Here is a 9,311-nt window from a genome sequence, read left to right as displayed (position 1 = left end):
TTTGTTGTTGGGGATGTTTTGTTTAAAAATTTCCTAGTTTACAAAGGAGCAGAACATGACAGGGAGGATAAAACCAGTTTAACAGCTATCCCTTCAGGTGTTTGCCTTCCTGTCCTTCTCAGCTGTACATACTGATAGAGTTCTCTTTTGCAGATGCTGTCAGCTACAATATTTTCCTAATTATTTTTCTAATTACTCTGAATCCTGTACTTTTTTTTCCCCCCAAAGATATTATAAAATTTTTCATATTAGAATTTTGTTAACAACTTTCTTAGAAGAGGTGGTATTTTGTCTCTGCCAAATAGTAAAATTATGAATACATATGTTATTAAATTATGCTTCTCTTTGATCTTTGTATATCCTGTTTATTTTCAGTATAATTCAGCACTATCATAGTATAAATAGACTGAATTTGCTTTTTGCTAACATTACCTTTTTTTTCTTAATAATTAATTGGCTATTGAAATAGAAGTATTAGGGTCATCTCATTCACTGTTCCTTTCAGGAGGGTGGGATTTGGGAAAAAAAGAAACTGGCTAATGGAAGTGTGGTGGTGTTCACTGTTTGAAATGTGAAAACTGTGGAAATTCAGACCAGTACCTAGGGTTACATGGCATATACTTGCTATGATGTGTACCTGCCCCAGAACCAAATATGTTACCAGAAACCTTTTTTATCACTTTTGTGGCAATTCTTTGCTTGTGAACACAGCTGTCTGAATTTATAAAGGTTTATCATGTATATGACTGCATTATCCAGATACTTCAGCAGCACATACAGTGGGAAGGAAGCAAAACCTGAGGAAGTGACTGTCCCCTGGGCATGGCCTCTTTCCCTGGCACTGCCATCTGCTCTTTCAGGGCTGTGGCCGTCCTGCAGAGTTGTTCAGTGCAGGAGGAGCAGATTAGAACTGGAGTATCAGTGCCAAAGCCTCTACATCTTCACTGTGTCCATGTCTGAGATCTGCTGCAGCCTAAGCTGGGACTTGACTCCTCGACTGAACACCTTCAGTATGTTTATGCTCAATTACCAGTTCAAATTTGCATGTATCTGATAGGCCTTGGAAGACACTCAGTGTTCAACATGGGTAAGAGCTTCTGGCTTAGTTTTCTCTGCAAGGAACCTGGTTCATGTACATCAACACTGCTCTGCAACCAAATCAACACCTGGAAGTGGGGATAGGATTGAGAGATTAATTTCAAATCTGCCTTACTCTTCCCAATCATGGTTAATGTACACCCAGACTCTGATAGCTAAAGCTGTTCTTCTCTAGGCAGATTGAGGATCCTGCATTGACTGAGCTTCCCCTGAGTTAAGTTTATATATCATTTATCTATTATTTTTTCCTGATGCCATAATCAAATTTTATCTATATATGTATTTTATCAAATGTATATGCATGTGTATACCTTATATTATGTGTATTTGGCATAAGCTGCTATTGCAGAACTTGGATTAGACTTCAGATTCTCAACTGCTGGTGTTTTACTCAATGGAAGTGTTTTACTTGTGGGAAGTCTGACAACTTCATTTCCCTGCCTTGTCTTCACCTGCGTGACTTCATTCATCAGACTTGATGTCTTAAGGACCTAAAAGCTGATCTTATAGTGGTGTTAGTCTGTAATGTGTTCTGTTATTTAGAACAAACTCCTTACTTAAAGTTATTCTTAGGTAAGTTTTTTGTTTTCCAGTGTGATCACTGAGCTTACATGTCACCACTGTATTTATATTTTGGTGCCTTACTGACAAGAACTGTGGTTTCTGATTGTTCTGGTATCTACAACGGTGTTTATGTTGTCTTGATTTGGAATACTAGAGACTTCTAGATGTTTTGTCAGTAATGTAAGAGAGGGATTTCAGCTCTGGCTTTTAGATATCCAGTGATGCTCAACAGAGCCCATTGTAGGAATTCTGAAACACTCCCACAAGGACCACATCGCTTATCGTTCACTACATGCAGAATTGAGGCAGCCTGTTTCTTTTGATGCCTGGATTTTTGAGGCATTAGAAGCTGCAACCCATCTCCCTTAAGGCAAAAGCATTGTCAAAAGGAGAATCTATATTATTATAGGTAATTTTATATTATATCTTTTTATTTGTTCTGCATTATTCCATACTTGTCTGGAATTTATCTGATTACGTTTTGTGAGATGTATCTAATTATGCTGCCATTATAGTGTTAAAATCTTGCAGAAGTGACTTTTTAGCAATTTGTATTAGTGCCTTTTAAGTAGCATTTTTTAATTTTAATGTGATGTATTTCCATAAAGAAGCAGTAATTGCAAGCATTTTTGCCAACTGTAGCCACATTTTTATATTATGATTGTTCCTAGATGCTTTTTTCTGTACTTGGGCTAACACCTGAAACACTGTACACTGAACTTTGGCTGCCCACCACAACCATCACTAGTATCACACTTGGATTTGCCCAGAAGGCACTTTTTTTTTCTGTCTGTTACCACTAAAATTGATGTGTGGTATGGACACAAGTTACTCTTGGAGTAGTGTATGTTCTTGGTCTCCAGCACTGGTCTTTACTGGTAGATTAGCAGAACTTCTCTGTTATACAAACAAATAAACAAAATGCTGCATTGCTTAGGTACCAGTATCTTAGCCACAGTATGGAGGTATATTTGTGAATTGAATTCGTGAATTGAAAGTCCGTGGGCCTGCCAGCAATATCTGCATTACAAGTTTCCATAGACACGTGGCCATCAATCTCACTTTTAGCAAATCTTAAAATATCAGACATTCATATGCTGGCTCATTCAGTTCACCAGCCTTAGACTGCAACCTAGCAGAACTCCAGAAATTAGAAATAGTGGTTTGAGGAACAAAACAAAGAATGGTATCACTGCATGGAAGGATCAAGCACAGCTTGGGTAAGTACAGTATCATAAATTATGTTGAAATTTACCCAGTACACATTCTTTTCCCACTGAAAGAGAGAAATGCTGTGATTGGGATTTCTGTGTCTCAGCAGAAAAGGGGCATTGCAGGGGTTCAGGCACTGACCAGCAGTGGGGCCTTGGCTCAGCAGCAGCAAGGCCTTCACCACCCGCCAGTGCTCCTGGTGGCTTCCTCACTACTCTGGATTTACTGTATTCCTGTGAGATGCCAAAACTCCAACCATACTGGAGATTGTATCTAAGCACTGAGCCATTCTGCTGATTAACCTGCTGTTGCTGTTCAGGCAATCCCTGGGGTGTGTTTTAGCTGTGACGGGTGGGTCGCTGTCAGTCGGTGCTCACACAGCTCACCCAACACACACCCCGGCAGCTGCCGTGTCCTGTCACACTGGAGTGGTGATCATGACAAGCAGACAGGTCAAGCATCAGAGTAAGGAAAGAAAAGAAATATGTGCACTGTACAAATGGAAAATCTTTTTTTTTTTTCCTCTCGTGATTGTAAAAACCAGAGCAGAAAAATATGCAGGATGAAATAATTTTTAAAAATTACAACTGCTAAGAGGGGGACATAGTTTGCATCCTAGAGATTTTTGCAGGATACCTAAAAATTAATTACAAATTTTTAAAACTTTATATTTTTTCTGATTAAGCTTAAATTAGACACAGAATAGTGGTCAGTGAATTGCAGGTATCAAGCTTTTCATAGCTCAAACATGTTGATCCAGATTGGTTCTTTTAGTACTGTTTGAATAATGTATATGGTATTGTGTACTGCTGTACACTGCAGGGAATGTATGGCCTTAGAATTTTTCTGCAGTATTTGTGTAAAAAACCCTGAAACCAACTAACCAAACACCAGAAGGGCTGTTAGTTGGGATCCCTTTTAGCCTAGACCTGAGCACCTTAGCAATAACGTGTGTGCAAGCACCCAAGAAAGTCACCAAGGTAAAGCATAGCAGTTCCTTAGTGATTCCACACTTCCATGTGTCTGTCCTGAGACTAGAGAACTCTTCCTAGTCACCCCTATTATGGGATCCTGCTTCAGGAGACTTGTATGACCTATGTCGTCTTGTATTGCTCTCTGTCTTACCTTTTTTTTTTTTTTTTTCGGCCTCAGTCTTCTTTGAAAATGGGATCTACAGACCAAGGTGTCAATCTATATTAAAAAGATACCTGAATTCTAATTTGCATCTCCAACTACATAAGCTACTACAGGTGTGAAAGTGCCCTTCAGATTCAGTGATCTCTAACCTGAACTGTTTGAGTAACAGATTAGTCACAGAGTGGGCAGGAATACTTGGGCTGCATAAAAACTGCAAGTAAATCAATTACCTATGACAATGTCTTCATCATCTTATTCAGGCATATTCATAATTCATAGTCTTTGGGGTAGAGAGTTTTTTCCACTATGTAAATGTTGTTAAAAATATTAAAATTTAATGTTCTTTGGCCAGTTCTCACTTGAATGAAATGTCAAGGCATGTGGGAAACTGTGGGCCAAGTGAAGGGCCTGGAAGATGTGTGAAAAGGTAGGACTTTACTGACTGCAGAAGATATCTGTGAGACTGGCAAATCTACAAAAGACATTTTGATAACTTATAATCACCATGCTGTGGTTGTATTAAGAGTCTTTTGATGTAATACAGAAGTGTGTTGCAGTAATTGTCTATTAAAAAGTAATTTCTAATGTAGTTTTAAATTAGTACTGAAAACATTTCTCAAGTAACTTCTTTTACAGCTTTGTGGTGGATTCCCTACAGATGGTGTATGTGGGGAAGAAGGTGCTGCGCAGTCCAAACATGGTACCTTAAATCCATCTGTTTCTGTGATGTGCTCTGTCTCTATAAAAATGCTTGGGATAAATTGAAAGGGGCATTAGTAGTGTGGTAGCTGGGTGATAAATGGTTTCTAAGTGCATACAGTGGTTTAGGAAGTATTGCAATAAGCTGAACGTAGCTGGTTAGGTTAGAGAAAGTGGGTTAATTAACAATATAGTAAAGCAATGGGTTTTAAGTTAAACTCTCATTTCACATGCATTCCAGGAAGAGCAAACCATGTTTAAAATAACCCACATATTGGAAAGTCATCCAGAGAGAAGAGCTTTTGTTCCCATGAGCTACATGTGGTAATTTGCATGTGGTATACAATGGTATCAACACACTGAATTGCAGGAAGAGCAGGTACTGGGGGGGTCAGGATCTGTTTTAAAGATTTATTTGTGCTTAATATGTAGCAAAAAGAAAAGGAGAATAATTAGAAGACCATGAACCAGGATAAGAGTTTTTTTCTTCCAAAGAAGAGACAATGAGAGGAGGATGTTTGCTGAAATAGCACCTCAGTCCAGGCACCTGACAGATGTCCACAGAAGGAAATCTGTTCAGCAGCCCATAATCATTGTGTTGTCCACATAAATGTTGATCTTTTGTTCTACTGATTTCCTTTTGGTAACTGTTTTCTGCTTTGCATTCAAGTGCCAGAATAAATTTGACTTATGCTTTTCTTTACCTAGTGACAAAGGAGCCTAAGGCCAAGTGTAGGTGGGCACTGGTTGCTCTTGGTGCAGAAGCCTTAAGTGTAGGGCCAGAGTGCTTCACCTCCACAGCTTTCCAGAGTGCAGAGGGTACAGCATTTCCTTGTTCAGGTTGATGCAAAGTGGTATCTTGCCAAAGGAACCCTCCAGGACAGCTAATAGCCAGTGTGCATTGTCAGGGACCAGTTAAAAAGAAAACAGTGTTCAACTCTGGGACTACAAGTGTCTTGGAGGTTCTTTTGCAATTCCTGTGAGTGGCCTGAGCCCAGTTTCCAGGAAAGACAATGCTGTGTTTTGAAGACAGATAGTCCAGAAAAGCAGGGATAGGGTTCTGTGACTCTTCTACCAAAAATACCATAAATATATTTAGTTTCTGTCTCCTTTCCCTTAGGCAGCACTTTCCTTTGGTGCTAACACAAACCACGATGTGCAGTACAGGTCACTGTGGCTTACCCAGACACAGACAAGTCTGTCACCCAGTTATTGTGCCTGAAAAGACATGTACATCTCGGTTTTCTGTGGATTGATGTTTGAATGCTAAAACACTGTGAAGGCATACAGTGTGTCAAGGTTTGTGTAGAGTTTTATAAACCGAAGGCTGAATTCCCCTCGCTGTTTTGCTGCCAGTGGGTGCAGTATGTTCCCAGAAACTTGACCAGTTTGTGAAGAATGGTGTTTATAGAGGGCTGTTTCAGAGAGGGGATTATTGATTGAGCCTCCACAGAGATCATACATGGAGGATGTGTGTATTGTTTAAGAGCTAAAGTTGTATTTTTGTATTGTTACCAAGGAAGGGGCTTGCATACGTCAAAGTGAAGCCTGGACTTATTTATGGTGCTGTTAGAATTTTTTTCTGCATGACATACATAGTAACGTTAATAATTATATTATTAGTAGAAGAAACTTGTTTTGTAGCAATGTCTTGGGCCTGAGCCTCTCCGTGAAAGATCTCTGTGAAATAGCAGGGAGACAACCTCGACCCAGAGAATAACAGTTTAGGCACAGTCTACCTGTGGATGGATCAGCAAATGGTTTGGGGGGAGGTGACAGTAAAACAAACCTGGTCAGTGCTGGAAGCTGCTGTTATAGTTCACCAGCTGAACTCTTGCCATGTTGTCTTGTCCATAGGCATGATGACAGCAGGGAACTAGGGAATCTTTTACCACTTTACAATTCAGCAAGGAAAGAGTGAGGTTCCAGCAGTGAAGGACACAAAAGAAATCACTCCAGTTGTTGTATAACATGGGGATTTTAAGTAGACTGTTCTAGGCCAAATCTTTCCCTGAAGGGAACTCTTGGGAGTTGCTGAAACTGTTTAAGCCTGCTAAGCAATCCTTTTGGATAAGTAAAATGCTACCTTCGGAGCTCTAAATTGTGGCTCAACAGTGAAAAATCTCTCTCACAGTGGAGTGAATGTTTAAGGTTTGTGCTACAACATCTGTATAATTCTTTATTTGTAAAGAATGAAGCAGGAAGCATTTCCAAGCCTAGTAGGAGAGGCATAATAATCTTCCAGCTTTTTACATGCTGGATTTCACAGGAGGAAAATACAGGTGCATGAGCTCAGAGGAGTCCAGGAAAGTCCTCTGAAAAGAGGACTTGAAAATACCTTGTGTTTTGTTGTAGCAAGTAAGTTGAAGTGCAGAAGAGGGGCTGACAGGTAACAAAGAATTGGTTAGTCCTGAAATGTAAAGTACATGAAAAATCTGGGCTACAGTTCTGGTTTTCAGATAATATGTATTGCTGGGTCAAATTCTCTAGGATACACTGAAAAGTTTTAGTCCTTCCCCACCACGTTTCTCCCAGGTTATGTGTACAAATTTTTTTTCAGTTTTTTTCTTCAGCTTTTATATCCAGATGTTCAATATGTGAGGTGAATGCATTTACATGCCATGCCATAATATGACCATATTTGCTTGCACAGAGTTTCATAATGCAAACCTCCATGGAAAAGAGTAACTCAAGTGTTCCAGGAGTAGTTTTTCCTTGCTCTGTTTTGGGAAAAAGGTAAACGTGTTTTCTCAATTCTGTTTACTCCAGTGCTTTCCTGTCAGCTTGAAAGAATCAGAACAGGTCTGCCTTACTAGAACTGGTTTTGAAAGATTAACATTTAAACACTGTAATCTTCCCTGTACCACAATGCTGCATAGATTCAGCAAAGCACTTAAACACACACTTTAAATTGAGGTTAAAATGAAATTGCACAGAATCCAGTTTACATTTGTTAATTTAAAATGCATTTGAGGACCATTAGCACATGTATCCTTGCAGAAAACCTTTATTAGACACCAGAGAAATTGATTATGTCGAGATTTGATGGAACCTTAACATGCACTGGGATTGCTGTCCATTAGTTTTTGGGTTTAATGATCAGAATAGAAAATTAAAAACAAGTGAAAATTTTTAGGAGGCAATTATTATGACTACATCAAGCTAATTATGCAAGTAAAAGGTGTTAATAATAGTGAAAAGAATATGCTCTGTGTACTTTTGAATGTTACATTTTCAGCTGTTGCATATCTAGTGTGGGAGCTGGTGGTACCATTCAGTTTTGCTTCTCTGCTAACTGAAGTCTATAATGAAACAAACATTACAAGAAAGATGGAATATTTACAGTTGGAGTAATATTTGATTGAAGAGGGCAGTGAATTGAGTAGACTGATTTAATAAATGCATTATCCTTTTTGTGTATTTCTAGCACCTTCTCAGTTAGGAAAGAGCTTATGTATGTATGAAAAATACTTGCAGAGGAGGAGAACATCTCCTTAGTAGGCAGTGTAGTGCTGTTTTTCCTTGGCTTACAAAAAGGACATAGTTTTATTGATTCAATTTTTTGAAACTGTCTTTTGAGTAGCTATATTAAAATGTTAATCTTAGTGAAACTAAAACTTTTTTTTTTTAACTCTCCATGATAACAGGTTTTTTTTGAAGTATTGACTTCATTGGGAAGGAGTCTGAATATCACCTCTTAAGTGTCTAAGCTCTTATAAAGTGGTCCTTCCATAATAATGGAGAGGTTCTTTCAGACAGTGATTTAAAACCTAATCTTCTAGAAATACGAATTTTACAATATTATTAAAAAAATAAAAAAGGAAAATACAATATTCAGGAAATTAAGCTCAAGAAACTGACAAAGCAAAATGCTGGTGCACGGATATCAGATTTATTGGCATGGATTGTCTGACATAAGAGGCATAGATGAATGTGGAACTGTCATTTAATATTTCCCAAATGAGATTGAAAAGGTAAAAGTTAAGTGATTGTTCTAGTAGTGTGTGCATAGGAGAGCTGGTTAAAATTGAAAAAGGTTCTTCTTCAGTATTTTGAATTTCGAAGATGAATGTTTTCTGAAATGTCACACTTCCATTACATATGGCTCATAACCTTTAAATGTGGTTACAGTAAAACAAAATGTATTTCAGATTCAACACATTAATCCTCGATGAGAGATGTGCAGAGCAGTGATTTTCTCCAAACATTCATATATGGTCTCTGGGGTTTCCACAGGTCTGTTCCACAGAGACACTTTGCCTTTTAGCAGATAAACACAGATTTTTTTTTTTCCCTAAGGAAACTGAGAAAAATCTGTCCTCAAAGAAAAGCAGCTCCATACAATCTGCAGTGCTACCCTCTTGTTTCTGTTAAACTTTCAAGAGCTAAGAAACCCATTTTCACCATGCTGCCATAACACTTACCTTTATTTGCTTTCTTTTTCTTAAAAAAACTTCTTCAGTAAACATTATCAGTGAAGCTGCATGTTATCACCCCAGTGCCATCTGGAATGGTCTGTCTTTCAACCTGACTATTTAAAAATGAGGAGATTAGGCCAAGAAAGCTGAATAATATATGGTTCATGTATTTTCTGGTTTGAT

Source organism: Chiroxiphia lanceolata, chromosome 10 (genome assembly GCF_009829145.1).
Source record: "Chiroxiphia lanceolata isolate bChiLan1 chromosome 10, bChiLan1.pri, whole genome shotgun sequence".
NCBI lineage: Eukaryota > Metazoa > Chordata > Aves > Passeriformes > Pipridae > Chiroxiphia > Chiroxiphia lanceolata.
Note: the sequence above shows the minus strand (reverse complement) of the source record.